We start from the raw sequence: 16,340 nt of genomic DNA on the forward strand, positions 1-16,340 counted from the left end.
ATATTTTACATATATATGTAAGAAGAAAAAGAACAGATTGATTCAAAGAAAATGTCACCACTAAGAACCCTGGAAACTCAGAAAACATGGTATTCTCTCAATTCCGAAGAAGTAATTAGCAGGAGGGTAGATTACAGGGGATGAAGATTTTCTATGGGTTGTGCATGTTGAGTTTCAGGCTGCAGTGACTTCTGAAGTGGATATGTTGAAAAATCATTTCAAGAAATGGAGCTGAAAATTAAGTAAGGGGTAATTATGACAGATCTAACTTCAGGGAAATGACACGAATGCAGGTGAGCTGGATCACAGAATCGGCGTTCTCAAATGCTCAGTCTGCAATGTATCATTAAGAAAAGGTTAGGAAAAGAATAGAGAGCAATGAAGGCAGAAGGTCAGTGAGGTAGAATAATCTAAGTCATGGAATTCTAGGGAAAGGGGTGGGTGGTTTGTAGGTTACAGTGTAACAGATAAACCAAGGTGAAATAAGCCAAGTATTCATGGAATCAGGTACTTTCAATTGGACCTTAAATGAGAGATATAATTACATCAGGAGAAAGAGTGGCAGGACGTTCTAGGCAAAAGAATCAGCAAGAATATGTTTGGAAGGCCAAGCGTGGTGGTGCACATGTGTAATCCCAGAACCCAGGAGGCTGAGACAAGAGGATCACTGCGAGTTCAAGGTCAGCCTGGGCTACAAAGTGCATTTAAGCCAGCCTGAACTACATAGTGAAGCCTTGGCTCAAAAAGATTTTTTTAATGAATAAACATGCAAAGAAATAGTACAGTCATCATATTTTACATGACTTGACTACCAAGCATAATTAAGCATAATTTTTCACTACATGTGATAGTAGCCTGTACATGCAGATTCGGGCATATCTTTAGGTCAGTAAATGTGTACTTTGACCACTTCAGGTACATATTAGATACTCTCACCTCAATTGTATGTTTCTTGTGCTCCAAGGAGTACGTCTCCTATTTGTTTGTTTGTTGTGCATTCAGCTTAACAATATGTGGTAAAGCAGTCCAGCAGAGGCTCGATCCAATTAACTGAACAACTGGTACTAAGAAAGAGCCCAAGAGTCCATAAACAAAGAAACCACCCTAAAGATAGAACGATCAAAACATGTTAAGAAAAAAAAACCTGGATGTTAATTGACTGATTTTACTGCCTTTTTGAAACGCCACTCCAAAAGAATGCTTTCCTCCTTTATTGTAGTAATGTTCAATTAATTTTTAAGGTGACATGATTTATAAAATTTCATCTCACAGTGTTCATCATACTTGTGATAATAATAACAAATGCTTTGTTGCCATCAAAAGAAATAAGCATTTTCACCTTTCAATCTCTGGGAAAGCCAAAACTATCTGAAACCATTTGTTAAGATAATTGCTTGTCAAATATTAAAAAAAAATAAGAGCCATAATGAGATTTTTCATCCATAAAAGGAGATGCAAAGTAATGTTCAAATTTTGTTGTTGTAGCCTGAAAATAGCAAGCCAGATTTTTATAAGTCTGTATACAGTATATGTAAATGTTAATGGCAAAAAGACTTTTATCCCTAATTTTATTTATTTTATTTTATTTTTTATTTATTTATTTATTTTTTTTTTGCGGAGCCAGGGATCGAACTCAGGCCCTTGCGTTTGCCAGGGAAGCGCTTATTCCACTGAGCCATCTCCCCGGCCCCTGAGCCATCTCCCCGGCCCCCCTAATTTAACGTGAACCCATTTTCTTTTTTCTTTTCTTTTCTTTTGTTGCGGTACTGGGGATTGAACTGAGGATCATGTGCTTGCCAGGCAAGCACTTATTCTACTGAGCTACCTCCCCAGCCCCCATTTTCAAGATGCATCTAAATACCCCCATTCTTCTATTTCTCCACCAATAATGAAAGCCTGCTCAAACATGAAACTAAGCACAGTACCAGTCACACACACAGACAAACATACCCCAGTTCATAAGAAGTACACCATCAAGAGAAAAGTGTTTATGGTAAAGAGAAGGTTAACTTTCACAAAGACATCTGTTAGTTCTAATTAGTGTTAATCACTATGATGCATCTATACAATGTCCTGTTTAAATTGTAATTATAGTTGTTTATTCAGAGAGAGAAATACTCAGTCATACAATTTTCTAAAACGTTTACTGAAGAAAACAAATGAGATTCAATTTCAAGTTATAAACTCTTTAGTTCTACAAGTACAGGACCATTTGTATTACCTATCTATTGCTGAATAACAAATTACCGCCAAACAACAAGTCTTTATGGCCTCAGAGGTGTCTGGGATGTGGCGGGACTTAGTTGGGTGCCTCTTGCTCAAGGGCTTTTGTGAGCTACAGCCAACCAACAAAAGTATTACTTGGAACTGAGAATCTACATGGCTCACACAAATTACTGTAGGCAGGATAACTCAGTGCCTCCCTTGTGGCCTTCTTAGTAGGCTTTTCGAACGTCCTCATGACATGTGATGAGGAAGTGAGACGCAAAAGTGAAGGGGAAAGGATGACAAAGGCCACAGGACTCTACAGAGCACTTTGTGTGTCTGTCTCAGAAGAGACATCCCATTAACTTTGTCCTGTTTCTTAGGAGAGTCTCTAGGTCCCATCCACACACTTGGGAGGGAATTACACAAAAGTGTGAATACCAGAGTGTGGGGGTCACTGGGGACTGCTGTACAGCTTGCTACCACTCCGTTAATCTGATCATACTGGCAAATTCCACAAGCATACTCTTTAACTGTTTTATGTATTTATGTAAATATAATATGTGTTTATATAAGTACAACACTCTAATTTATTCATGTAAATACATATGGTGAGACACCAACTGGAAAAATACAGGCTATGTCACTGCTGCATCTTTGCCTCAGTCAGTTATATTTTTTTCTTCTGGGAAAATGCAGCCTACAGGATGCAAGTTAAAGCACTGACTGGCTGATTAAAAATCTTTCCACAGAAAGCTTCTAGTTAGTTTTTTGAAAGGACACTAATAGATCCATTTGAAACCTAAAGAATGAAACAATATAAATGACACTTGGTAGAAACTCCAATATTGTTTCTAATACTATATTAGTGATAATGCAATCAAATTTTATTAGTGATACTATAAACTCAGCTATCCTCTAATGGGAATGCTCAGGGGGATGGCTCAGTGGAATAGTGTTTGCTTCCTATGTGCAACACTCGGGGTTCCAGTCCCAGCACTACAAAAAAGGAACCCTCTAATATACTATAATTTAGGGTGTGAGCCATGTAGTGATGGTCATCCCTCTGTAGCTACAGATTCTAAATCCAGGGGTTCAGTCATCCATGGCTCAAAATATTAAAAAAAATTTTTTGTCTGTACTGAATCTAAACAATACAGTATAAGAACCATTCACATAGCATTTACTTTGTGCTAGGAATTATAAGTAATCTGGAGATGATTTCAAGAACAGGGGGATATCCATTTTCATAGCTCATACACTACACCATTCTATATATTTTATATTGACCGCCCAGGTATTTTGTTTTTCCCTTACCCAGTTCCAATTGGGCCATTGGTAAAACTCAGGTGACTTACCTGAAGGGTGATGCAGGAAATCAAAGTGGCTCACGGAATTGTGAAACACCATAGCTGAGAGGAGCTAACTTTGCACAGGCTGGTGGCACAATTGTGGCTGGGGACAGATTTCTGGTCCTTTACTTCATGGCTTTGTCTGTATTTATTTGTAGTTGTCCTCTAACAAGCAAGGAAGAATTGCTCTGAATCAAAGAAATAAATGCTAATGCCAGCTTTCAACCCTAAAGGAACAAAAGAATCCTCACCAGCAGTCTAGAAATACAACATTTGAAGGCATTGGTACTCCAGGAGATTTGTTTAAAGTGTCAACATTATTTTCAATGTTGCTTTAACTTGCTCACATACACTTAATTATATAAATGTCGTACCAATATAAATTATTCACCTTTTACAGTTAATTTTTTTCTTTAGCCAAATACATGCTTCTTTCTATTAAGAAGTCTTTCAGTTCTGTCTACAACTTAAACATATATGCATACACACATACCTTTAAAAGAAATTTATTCTCCAAGTGATGCCCAAAGGATATTTATTCCGTTTTCTGAGCTTCACTGCATGACAAAGCACAAAATGAAACCCAAAGAGAGAAAAAGGAGACAAGTCCTAAAACCATGCACGGTGAGACTGGTTTCTCTAGGGTCAGAGAAATTCTAGCCCTTCCCACTGCCAAGGGTAGGTCAGATTAGGAACAAATTAACCCAAAAGTATGCCTCAATGTCATGCCCACACCAACTCCCTGGAATAATTTACAGTCCACAATCAAAATAAGATAATCTCTTCAGAAACCTTCTGCTTTTATGGTTCTAACTACAAATTCTCATTTTTGTTTTATGTTTCATCTGCTTTAAGTTTCACCCCACTAAGGTGAAAAAAAATCACATTCTTCTGAGAGTAGATATATCTAAATTTTAAATAAGTGGTGATGCTGTTTTAATTTTGTTAAAATGGTTAGTGACTTTTTTTACAGCTGCCAGTGACAAAGAATATTCTCTAGTTGGAAGGCTCTGTCACCACCAGAAAGCAAACAGAAAGTATGTACGTATTTTCAATTCTTTGTTCCATCAATCAGCATATGATAGTAAGTTTCTGGATTACTTCAATTAATTTTTGCCTGAAATTTACGTATATTTTGAAACATATTCTTATGACTAATTCAATGGGAAATTGATGCATATTTAAAGGTCAATAAAATCAGGCATGTGCTTGTGCGTGTGTGAGAAGGGTGTAGGAAGCAGGGAGAGGATTCCTGTTGGAAGGGGGAATCTAGCATTTCCCTTGATATATAATCAACATACAGGAAGCAGTTGTTTCCACCCTTTCTCTTTCCAAATAAGAAAATTCACTCCTGTGTGCCATGCAGACTCAGATATTACAATTATTGAGACAGGCATGCTTTGGCCATCATTTTTGCAGAGTTCATAGGGTTACCATGTAAGCTAAGTGAGCTGCTGAAGCACTGTTTTGGTTACACCACCCCCTCTTGCAAAGCCCTTTCAAGGCTTCCTTCCATATTATTACAGGGATGGGTTTCAAATGCCAGCTCCAGATGGACTTCTGTTAAGTCAACATGACCACCTTTGTCAGTACCAAGGATACTGAAAGAAACTTAAGCCTCCTCTCAAGGTGCTAGTCATTAGTTTCATCAACAAAGTACCTTTCCTCTCAATCTGTACACTTCTTCCTTTTCTTTTTTAGGTTTGTGTTCATTTGATAAATATGGGCTAGGTACCAACTGTTATAGGCTATTGCACAGGTGCTGAGGAGAAACTTACAGACAGACATATCCCTGCTCTCTAGGTGGTACCTGTCTGCCAAGGAAGAGAGTCTGGACATTACTCCCTTCCTTAAAGTTCAAGATGAGTAAAAGGCACTTCACTCTAACTGTGAGGCCGTCTGAGAAAATGTCAAGGAAGAGGTGGCATTTGTCTGGGCCTTGAAGGATGAGAAAATAGGAGGAGCAGACCTCTCCTGCTAGGAAGTGTGAGGAAAGTACAGCTAGGGATAGGGTGTGCACACAGAGAAGCAGACAGCAGCCATGTTATACAGGGCCTTGAATGCCTTCGGACATTATGCTTTGTAGTTGTGCATGTATGCTTTGTAGCCATGTGATTTTTGTGTCAGGGTCAATGTTATAAAAATTGTGCACAGAACTCAGGATCACAGAGAGAGAGGGAGGCAGAACTTAGCTGAGAGACCAGGGGTGAAACTGAGACCATCACCTTGGTGATCTAGTGGTGGCAGGTTGTGGATCTGAACTTGAGGGCAGACTTTAATGAGAAGGTCTTGATCTTTCATTCTTTCACATTTTTTTGAGACAGGGTCTCTCTCTGCAGTGTGGGCTGGCCTTGAGTTCACTATGTAGCCCAGTTTGGCCTCAAACTCATGGTGATCCTCCCGCCTCAGCCTCCCAAGTGCTGGGATTACAGGTATCATGGCCACGCCTGGTTTCTTCCACCTTTTTTGTCTTTTGTATTCTTGTTTTCACTGACTTGCTTGTGATTCAGGCATTCCTGAGGACTCTGGGCTAAGGAACCTACCTTAACTACCTTAGACTAAATGCTAAAACTTAAAACTAAGTCCAAATCTCTATTTCCTTTCTCATGCCAATGGATGTGGCTTACTTGGCATTAAACTAATGAAAAGCCAAATCCCATTGTAATCCAAGACTTACTTGAAGGGCTGGAAATGTAGCTCAGGGATGGAGTGATTTCTTAACATATGCAAGGCCGTAGATTCAATTCACAGCACTTCATAAAGAGGGGAAAAGAATTATTTTAAGATACACAGATAAAAGTAATGACATTTTCCACCAGTCTAAGAAACTCTACCAATGAAACCTTCTTTTAAAAAAATTGTAAATAGTTATGGGAAGAAGAAGGAGAACGTCTAGCGAGTTCTGGAGTGTTAAGTGTTAATGTTCAGGAAAATATTTCAGTTATGTATATTGATTTTCTCTCCTCTCTCTTAGCAAAGTATTTCATGCTTGGAAAACACTTAGCTGAGTCTTGGGTTTAAACAAAGATAGCGTCCCTTGGCAGTCTTCAACTTCCTGTTCCCTCTTCTTTCCTCTATCCAGTAAGATATTATTTGCCCCATGGAGTGTTTTCCTTTTACATAGCAAGATCTTGCAAATGATGTCATTTCAACTTGGCAGAGCCCTGTGCTTTTTACAAGACCTCCTTGGGCTGGTCACTCTTCGGCTGGTTTGTTTGGGTTTTTTCAATTTTTTAATATAAATAAAGCAACCAACTGTCCAAGTGCACTTCAGCCTTTCTAAACGAGATTACATTTGACACATTGACACTGATTTTATTGGAGTTTATTTATTTTTTCTCTTTCTCATAATTGGGTGAGACCTCAGGAAGGTACTAGAAGTATAAGGTTAGAAATATCACCATAATTTTTATGGTAAAAGCAAGCTGTCCTATCTAGCCTAGGACTACACTTGAACCCTGGTTCTAGTTATCATGCACAGAACAGATGGGATTTCCACCTCCAAACACTTGTCATTAAATTTTGCTCAGTCAGGTCACATTGTGTGTAAAGAACAAGGAGTCAGGCTCACTTATAGGACAGTCACACGGTAAGACTGGCACAATGTCAAGAGAGACTAAGGCCATCCTACACTCCTTCATTATAGTCTTCCTTTGTTCCTCTTTTATTTAGTAAGCAAATATCCATGAGTAATTAAGATAATAGTACACACCCAAAAAGAGAGACTTGCCATATTTAAAGAAGAAATCTGAACAGCACTGAAGGCAGCAACACTGTTTTTGAGGAGGAAAAGAAACCTCAAGATCAAAAACAAAATCCATCAATGACATACTAAGGTGCTCTTTAGCAGAAAAGGAAAATATTACTAATCCATTCTATATTTTTTGAATGAGATCATGGCGGTGGGAGAAGTTAAGATTTGAAAAAATTTCCCTAAAGGTCTAAATTTTGCAAAGAACCATTTTCATAATTAATTTCATAGAGAAAATAAAAATTACCAAAGAACACTCTCTCCTTGTTTAATCTGGTATTAAGGCAGGCATGATTATATTGTCACTAGTCACTACTAGCCCTTGCTTGAACCTTGAAAATAAACCCTTATAAATAACAAGGTAGAAGCTTCCTAATAGAATTGCAGTTGTTTTCTTTCTGTTAAATCTGTAACTCTATGCTGATTTTATCTCTCAAGAAAGATTTCTGGATATTTACAACATAAGAAAAGTCTTGTTTCTCTAACTCAAGGCCTTCAGGGAAAATATAATTATAAAAGGCACTTTTTACTTAAAATAAAAATGCTGGGTTCTAGAAAATTTCTCTGTAATTTAAAAAAAGAAATTTTGATAAATTCACTAGCATCTATTTCCAAAGGCTCTTTCACAACTGTTTTTCAGAAAACACTTTCTCAAAATTATTCCAAATAGTTTGTTATGCATAACTTCCTTGTGGAATATGTGCAGTTCAGAGTTAATTTCTTTTTCTCAGCTGTGCCTTCAGACCCTTCAAATCTATTGGCAAACTCTTCTCCCCTGGCTAACTGCAATTATTTCTTATCAAGGTAATTTCTGAATGCTACATAGAAGAAAATGGAAAGAAAAACATGTGCTGTTTTCCTGAAAACGCCCGCTTTGAAACAGTATTTCAGAAGTGACAGAAAACAGTAGATGGCTTACACTTCATTTTGGGCTCCTAGTTGCCCACTGAGAAGTGTCCTGACTCCTGGACTGGAGGCCTCAGGACCCCTCAGTTGCTGAGCTATGTCCCCCTTTCAATCCTAAAATAATCCGTGGCCACATTTCATGGTAATTCTTGTCCTGGGAGTTTTGTCACGTTGGAAAGGGCCTAATAAATAAAAAGTCACTTGCAGAATTACTGTTGCTTCAGAAGCCCTAAGAAAATTCTTGAAACATCATATTTGAAAAAATATTTGAAAATTGTTCACTTGAGTAAATACTTAAGTCTGCCCTCCCTCACTCTCTCGGCCGGTAGCCATATTACTCACACTCAAAGAATTCATCAATATTCAACTGGCTCTCTAATTTGCTGATGTAGCAAAAGGAGTTTAATAAAAAAAGCTGTTGCCATTTTTTCTTTAGAGGACACGCCACAAACTCAACTTTCATGTTGTAGTGCTGGAATCTTCTGAATTTAGTTAGGGAAATAAATGCTTATGTGCAGCAACCCGGGCAAATGTGCCGAGCCAGCCTCAAAAGTTCGAAGAAAGCCTCCCCCCACCCAACCCGCACCCCCAAAGACACCTGAGCTTTATAAATGTTCTATCTGAGGCTTTAGAAGCTTTCCAGTGAAGTTCGACAGCCCGGCAAACTTTCAGCCCTATCTGGGTCTGCGAAGGGCTTCGGAGGTATACTGGAAAAACTGTAGCTCCTATAGGTTTCAGCGTCCATTGACACTGCACACGTTACCAGCCAGTTAAAATCCTTTCCTGAAGAGAAAGCCTAGGTCTGGCTCTGTAAAATCTTTTGGGTAAACTTTTCAAAAACAGTTTGCCAGCCTTTGGAAGAGTCTACTTTCTTTCCCTCTCGCCCTCCACCCACCCACTCACCCAAAAAAGCCACAGAAAGGCTGTGCAGCGCCTGCAATTCCTTCAGTCTTTGGGAGTGAGCTTGCAAAGAATCCGATGTAGGATTTCACATCAGTCTACAAAAATGTCCCAGGAAAAATGCATTTTGGAGGCACTGATGCCCGGAGCACGGTGAAATCCGTGGTTTTATTTTGTACATTGATTTTCAGGGTGTGCATGTGCTTGGGTGTGTGCGTGTGTGGTTCACTGGTGCTCTTTTCTTTAGGTACCTGAGCCCCCGCCACTACCCCAGCGCCGGCGCGGTTCTTGACTCTTCACTCGCACGCACTCCACGAGCGGCAGCAGCTCCAGCTTCCGGGGGAGCGTGGCCACAACTACTCGCGTGCGCGGCTCGGCTCTTCGCGCTCCGCGGGTTTCTTCTGCTGGTTGGCAGCTCAGCTTGACCTACTGAGTCAGAGTAGACCCGGAGAACCGCCGGAGAACCAGCCTTTCCCCGGGTACCCTGGCCAGCTTTCTGAGCAGCTCCTCTTCAGCGTGCTGTGCGCCGCTGCCCACCTGCTCCGACGATCCCGAGGCCCCTCCTGGGACTGCGTGCCCGGGGCTGTGGTGGCTGCAGGCTCGCGCTACCCATTGCTCTCTCCGTCTACATCTCCCTGTATTCGAGCCCTGTTTGCTCAAAGATTTGCCCCATCCGGGTCAAGGAGAGAAAGGAGCTACGTTCTATTTCCCTGGCGTTCAGGCGCTAGATGGGATTTCTGTCAATTTTGTATCATGAGATTTTGCCAATATACAAGAAAGTTTAAGGGACAGTACGATGAACGTGTTTATCCACACTCAGCAGGCTGCAATAGCTGTATGGCCATTCTCTCTCTCTCTCTCTCTCTCTCTCTCTCTCTCTCTTTCTCTCTCTCTTTCTCTCTCTCTCTTTCTCTGAGTGTGTGCAAGCACATGTTAGGTGGGTCATTTTTAAACTGCAGACATCTTGACATTTTACCTGTCCACTCCTTGGTGTGCATCTTCTAAGGAGGGTTCTCCTATTTACCTTCAGTATCGCTCTCACATCTATGAAAGAGCATCCTCACTACAGGTTTCTAGCACCCTGAACAACGATTTGCCTTCGCTCCTGTTTCCCCACTTGACTCTCAAAATCCGTTTTCCCGCTGTGGACTGGACACACGTGTAAACAATTTTTCCCTCCCTCTGTGTCGAGTTTCCTAAACACAGGGCAATGACAAAAGTCATTCACCCCGTCCCAGTAACTTCTCTACCTGAGAGTTCGGCAGAGGGGCTGGAGCAGGAGACTGGGGCTCAGCGGGGTGGAGAAAGTGCTACTCTCAAACAGTGCCTGCACCTTCTCCCAAACCATTTCCACTTCAGGCACCCCCTGGAAGCGCTGCGCCTCAGGCTTTTCTGAGCCGCCTTGCGCCCTCAAGGCAGCTGAAGGGACAAGGCGAGGGGACTCAGGAGGGCAGAGTGGCCTCCGTCCCTGTGGGTTTCTGCGTGTGCGCTCTGCTACCTGGTGCCCTTCGTTTTGTAGTTTTTTTTATTGTCCCTTTTCATTTTCTGAGCCCCGCGCCTCTAGGTTCTGTGTTTGGCTGCTGTAGGCGATCGGCCCTTCAGGGCTGAGGGTCCCCGCGGCGCCGCTGCGGGCCCCCTCCCTTCCCTGGAGGGATCTCTTTTCCCTTCCCCCTTCTGCCCCGGGGACTCGGAGGGGAGCGGCAAAGCAGGGGGCGGGGGCCCGGGCGCCGCGTGGCCACGCCCCCCGGGCCGGCTTTTTCTAGGGCTGCTGCTGCGGCTCCGGGCTGGTGGCGGCAGCGCGCCCTCCGGGGCGCAATCCTGGAGCCCCTAGCACCGCGCCGCTCAGCCTCCGCCACGCCTGTCTCCGAGCTCCCGCTGTTGCCAGCCCTGTGACCGCGACGCGCCTCGTTGTCCCGCTGCTCCGCGCCTGGCACCTCGCTCCCGAGACTCCACCGTTACAGTCCTGGCCTCCCTGGCTTCTCTGTCTCTCTCTGTCTCTGTCTCTCTCTCTGTGTCTGTGTCTCTGACTCTGTCTGTCTCTCTCTCTCTGTCTCTCTCTCTCTCTGTTTCTGCGTCTCTCTGTCTCTGCGTCTCTCTGTCTCTGTCTCTCCCTCCCTCTCTCTGTCCCTCTTCTCCTCTCTCCCCGATCTTTCCGCCACCACACCCACCCTTCCTTCCTCCATCTGTCTCTGTTGCTTAGTCCTTCGCTAGCTTTCAGACGCGGCAGAGCAGCCTCGCAGGAAAATCCCAGAAACCATTGCAAAAAGCTCACAATGAAATTTAAGAAGTTCTTCGATTTCGGCGCCATTTTCGAGTGGAACCAGAGGTGACACGCCACTTTTTTTTTTTTAAGGAGGGGCTCGTGGGCTGGCCTTTTTCCAAATTGTAAGGTTGGGGAACGGTCGGCTGAAACAAATCTGACAAAGATTCTGAAAAAAGCTCTGTGTCCTTTGGGGGATGGGAAGCACGTTTGGGAGGTTAGGGTGGGGTAGGGTCGAAACTTTAAATTGCTTAGCGAGTGATTGGGGCCCGGGGAATTCTCAGGAAACGGGCGGAGTAAAAGTTAGGTGGAGGGGTGGGAACAAAAACTGAGTAAGGGGCAGTGACCAACTGTCAGCCGCTCAGCGTCCGGAGCGACCGGTTTTGACGGAAAGTGAGTGGACTTTTGGAGGCTTATGTCTAAACAGTAAAATACACCTGGGAAAGGACTGTGAGATTAATTTTACATTGTCTCTCCTGAATTAAAACTTTCAAGGTTGCTCAGTTTTTCCCTGTGGGAAACCTGACATTGAGAAAGTTTGGCTGCAAAGCGCGGATGGAAGGTACATGGTGGGTTTGGGATGGGGGTACAAGGCATCTGCAAAATAAAACATATTACGTTGCAACATATGAACAGTGCAAGGCGCATAAATCATTTGGCCAAACGTTTGCGGTTCAGAAGGGGGTGGGGCTACGGCAATTCGAAAGTATCGATTCTTTGTCTATTGTATCAGCAAATGACCCTCTCCAGAAGTGACAGGACGCCTCTTTGCACTTTCTTTTCGTAAGTAAATTTCAGTCCAAGGGGAAACACATCAACTGACGGAGCGATAAGGTTTTTTAGGGATGTAAGTCGTTGTATTAAAACTTGGAAGAGAAGAAAGAGGTTTGGTGAAAGGTATAAAAGAATTCAATTCCAGTGAGTTAGTTTACAAAGCAATCTGGAAGGACATTTTACCTTTGACATCGATGTTATTTCGAATGAACTTGTTTTTCTAAGTAAACGGCTAAGGAAATGTTAAATTAGGCCTGACTTGAACATCTGATGTCCTGGCTCACAGATCTGCCTGGAATATAAAATATTTAATTGAAGACAGAGATTTTTAAAGTGTAATTGTACGTTTGCTAAACATGTTTCTTTTTTCTTTTTAAGGACAACCAACGATTTTTTTTCGCCATTAAACCCAAAGGTCAATGTAAAAGTTGTTTGTTAATATTGCCAAAACGGGACGAAATTTACAGACACTTAATTTTCCTGACTTGGAGATTGGGCTTATTATTATTAATGATTATGTTTATTATGACACAAAGAGTGTATTTGTTAGCACTGGATCTCAGTGTTTGGTATTATGAATTTGGTACTTAATCTCATTAAAAACTCATTTTATTAACTAATACATAGGATATATAACTTGTTATAGAAGTTTTATGAAACTTGCAAAAATTTTCAATGAAGCCAAACACTTAGCTTCTTCAGATACTTTGACTGTCCCTTGTAATAAAATGTATCTGGGCTTTTAGAGTCACTAGAGTTTGGGCTTTGTTTTACTTTTTAGGTTTGTGATTGAAGGCTTATGGGTAGGATTTTTTTCTTATACTTCCTCGAATATTTTGTTTAAACAAAAGGAGGGGGATGCCTGAAACTTACTGCAAATATGTGTCCATTTAAAAAAAAAAAGGCAGTATCAAATGAATGAGTTAATCATTAAGGACTATGCAAGTGCCAGCCATTTCTGGACATAAAAGAGTTTCTGTAGAGCCCCTTGAGAAAGGACTAATTTGACATTAAGTATTTAAACCTTTTGATTTGTATTTTAATAGGTGACATTGATAGGTATAACTAGTTTATAAAGAAGTTTGAGCAACCAGCATAACATGGAGGCACTTAGGTATTTCATCTACAGAAAATCGTCATTCATTGTTTACCCCTAAAAATAACTCTAATCAAGATGTTTAAGAATAAAAAAAAATCACTGGCAACGAGCTGAAGACATCTGCCGCCTGTGTAGACGAAGTCTGTACTTCCCGGTTATAATACACCTTAGAATCAGCCAACGGTCCCAAAGGGTCTTGGTTATTTCCTTTAAATCACCTGTGTCTCCTTCCAATAAATGAAAAGGTTTTTCATTTGTCTAACTGGGGATAGTAAATGAGACTTAAGATATACAGCAGAGAAGGTTGACCAAGACTTTGAAGCTGGCAAGCAAGCTACAGAAGTTGCCACATTATCTCAAATTATTTAATCTTACTTTTTCTCTACTTGCAGAGGTAAGATTCTGTCCCATCCTAATTTCTATCTCCTACTGCTCAGTTTTTCATCACTGCACTTTTCCAAGGTTCATCGTGGGGGGAGGTGACGAGTGCCACACCCTTCGTTCCACCGACAGATCCTGGAAATCAAGCAGTGAAGTTATTAAAAAGTAGATCTATCTGGAGTGATGTGTCCTAATGTTCAGTTTTACTTAGCCTTCCACATTGGGGGTGGGGTGGGGTAGGGCTTCCTTCCTGTCACCCTGTCCTTCTTCCCCACAGGTATGCCTGAGCAATCCCCCGTCATGGACTCCAAGGGGATACAGCAGCAATTCATGTTTTGAAGTGCTCTAAATGATTCAAAACGTGAGGCGCTGCTATACCCCCTTGAGGGAATGCAGAAAGAGGGGATCTGCTGGAAGCAACCCCCGTACAAGTCTGGCTTGCTGGTAGGTGGGGTCGGGGGAGGGTAGCATTACTCTGCTGGATGGGGATGGGCCCCCTGGCAGGGGTCACTTCAAGGCAATGGGCATCTGATCTAGCAAGGATGCAGTGCCCCACACTCAGCCGTGCCCTAGCAGCGGGAACAGTACTGCAGTGTGAGATCTGTACTCTGGAGTGTTGTTTCTGCTGCCAGGGCAAGTCTGGGACTTCTTCAGGGGCACAGCCTTCAGGTAAGTGTCGGCCCATCAACTGCAGTGCCCACCCTAAACCCAAAGAGACTTGGAACTTGCATGTACCTGTCCTCCAGAAACGTTGCCCAGCGTTGAATATGTGACTGGGCATGACAGAGGCTCATTTTAGCACTGTCTTTCTCCACCCAGGTGGAATACTATCCACAGGGCCACCAGGAAAAACACCCCCTCTGGTCTTCAGTGCCCAACAAGGAAGTTGAGGAAGTATCCAAAACAGGAGTGAAGGGAGGTCAGAAGGGTGACTTCATGCTCTCCCCACATCTCTCTGTGGTTCCTATCCTGTGTGTGGAAAGGACTTTAGCTTCAGGAAAAATTAACAGGCTATCTCCCCTCTTCTCCCATGGGACAGGGGCTTCCTTAAAGCTCAGGCATCCAAGAAGGGTGAGCCCTTGCAGGTAGGGGAAGCCAGGGGACCTGGAAGGTACTGAGGTCTGGAGAGTGAGCAGGAAGCTGAGCGGTGGCTCTAAGATAAGTCTCTGCCGTTCAAGCTTCTTTTTGTCCTCTTGTCCCAAAAGCTCAACTCAGAATGTCACCTTGGAAGACCTGCCCCCAAAACACCCTTCTTGCCCCAAGGGCCCATAGAAACTCCAAAACTCCACTGCTGGGTCTAATTAGTGCTGCTCATTTGTGGTTCCCTCAAGCACCTCCACCCCTCCCTGGACTGGCCCTTTGAGTCTTCCGTGATGGCCTAGGAATTTGACAGCCAGCCTAGAAAGGCCGACTGGTTCTCTGAGGTATTAGTTTTCCTGTTAAAATCACTTTAGATCACTTTTTTATCTGAAGCACAAGCAGCAAAAGGACTAGTGGCAGACTCTTTCCTTGCTTTTTGTCATCTTAAAAGACAAAAAACACAAGCACACAATGGGCTTGTTTACTCTGCGGGCTGCGTTGAACTGTTCTTCCCTGAGAGAGCAGGCATGGCCCCCACCGGATTTCCAGTGTGGGAAGGACCGGGTCCGGCTAGAGAAGAGGGGAGTGGGCGCCAGCCTCCCTAAAGCTCCCTCTACCGGGTTCCCTTGCACCAAGTGTCTTCCTGGACCCTCGGGCTCTCAGGATACCAAGACCTGCGACCTCTGCTAGGCCTGGGCTCCCTCCTGCTGCGGCCTACTAGCGGAGATCCCGGGACTCAAAGCCCTTCGCCACTCCCGCGGCCCCATTTGCACTGGCCAGGGCCCCTCTGGCCCGCAATCAAGGGCGAACAGGTTCCAGGAGGTTACCTGCCTTTGCATTTGGGGATGGAGGCGGGCACCTTGAGGCTCCCCTTTTGTGGCTCCCCAGTTCCTTCCTCCTAGCACTGCGTGGTTCCCGCCAGCTAGAGGAGAAAGTGCCACAGGCTCTGCAGGCGCCCAGCTCCCGACGCCCCGCCCACTCTGTCCGGCTCTCCGCAGTGAGCAGTGAGCGCTTGCAGGCCCCAGGTGAGACTCCCGAACCTTGGATCCTGACCTGGGGCCATTGCCTCCCCGAATCTGGGAGGCCCTTTGCCTGGAACTCCAGAGAGTCGCAGAAATTGAGCAAGTCCACACAACCCCTGACTGCAAGGTGCTCTTTTTGGACTTAAAGCATTCCTTGCACTTTTCATTTACACAAAATTGCAGCATGCCTAGTTTTTTCTCTAAGGACAAAAATGTGAATAAAGCAATATTTTAGCCAAACATTTCTATGTCAATTAAGAAGATGGCGATTCGTTCCAGACTATAAATTGTCTTTTAACAACTCCCTAAGGTTTTCTTTGAAATTGTTTTTTCAGCGTTGCTAAATGCACATCATAATGTGTGGGAGACTTGTATAAAGTAAATCATTTTATAGTCTGCTGATTAATGGACCCAACCTTGCTGCCTCCAAGGAGCACCTTTCCATTGTTTTCTCAGTTTTTACCTCAACACGTGTTATTTGTTAGCGAGGATACTGCGTGTATGCAACGTTGTATAAAGTTTATTAGACAGATGGTGTTCTTTAAGCAGAAAAGATTGAACCTACTTCTAAATCTAGATTGACGTGTCCGTAAGTTGTGGGACAAGATAC

This window comes from Octodon degus, unplaced genomic scaffold (assembly GCF_000260255.1).
Source record: "Octodon degus isolate 3935 unplaced genomic scaffold, OctDeg1.0 scaffold00063, whole genome shotgun sequence".
In the NCBI taxonomy this organism is placed as follows: Eukaryota; Metazoa; Chordata; class Mammalia; order Rodentia; family Octodontidae; genus Octodon; species Octodon degus.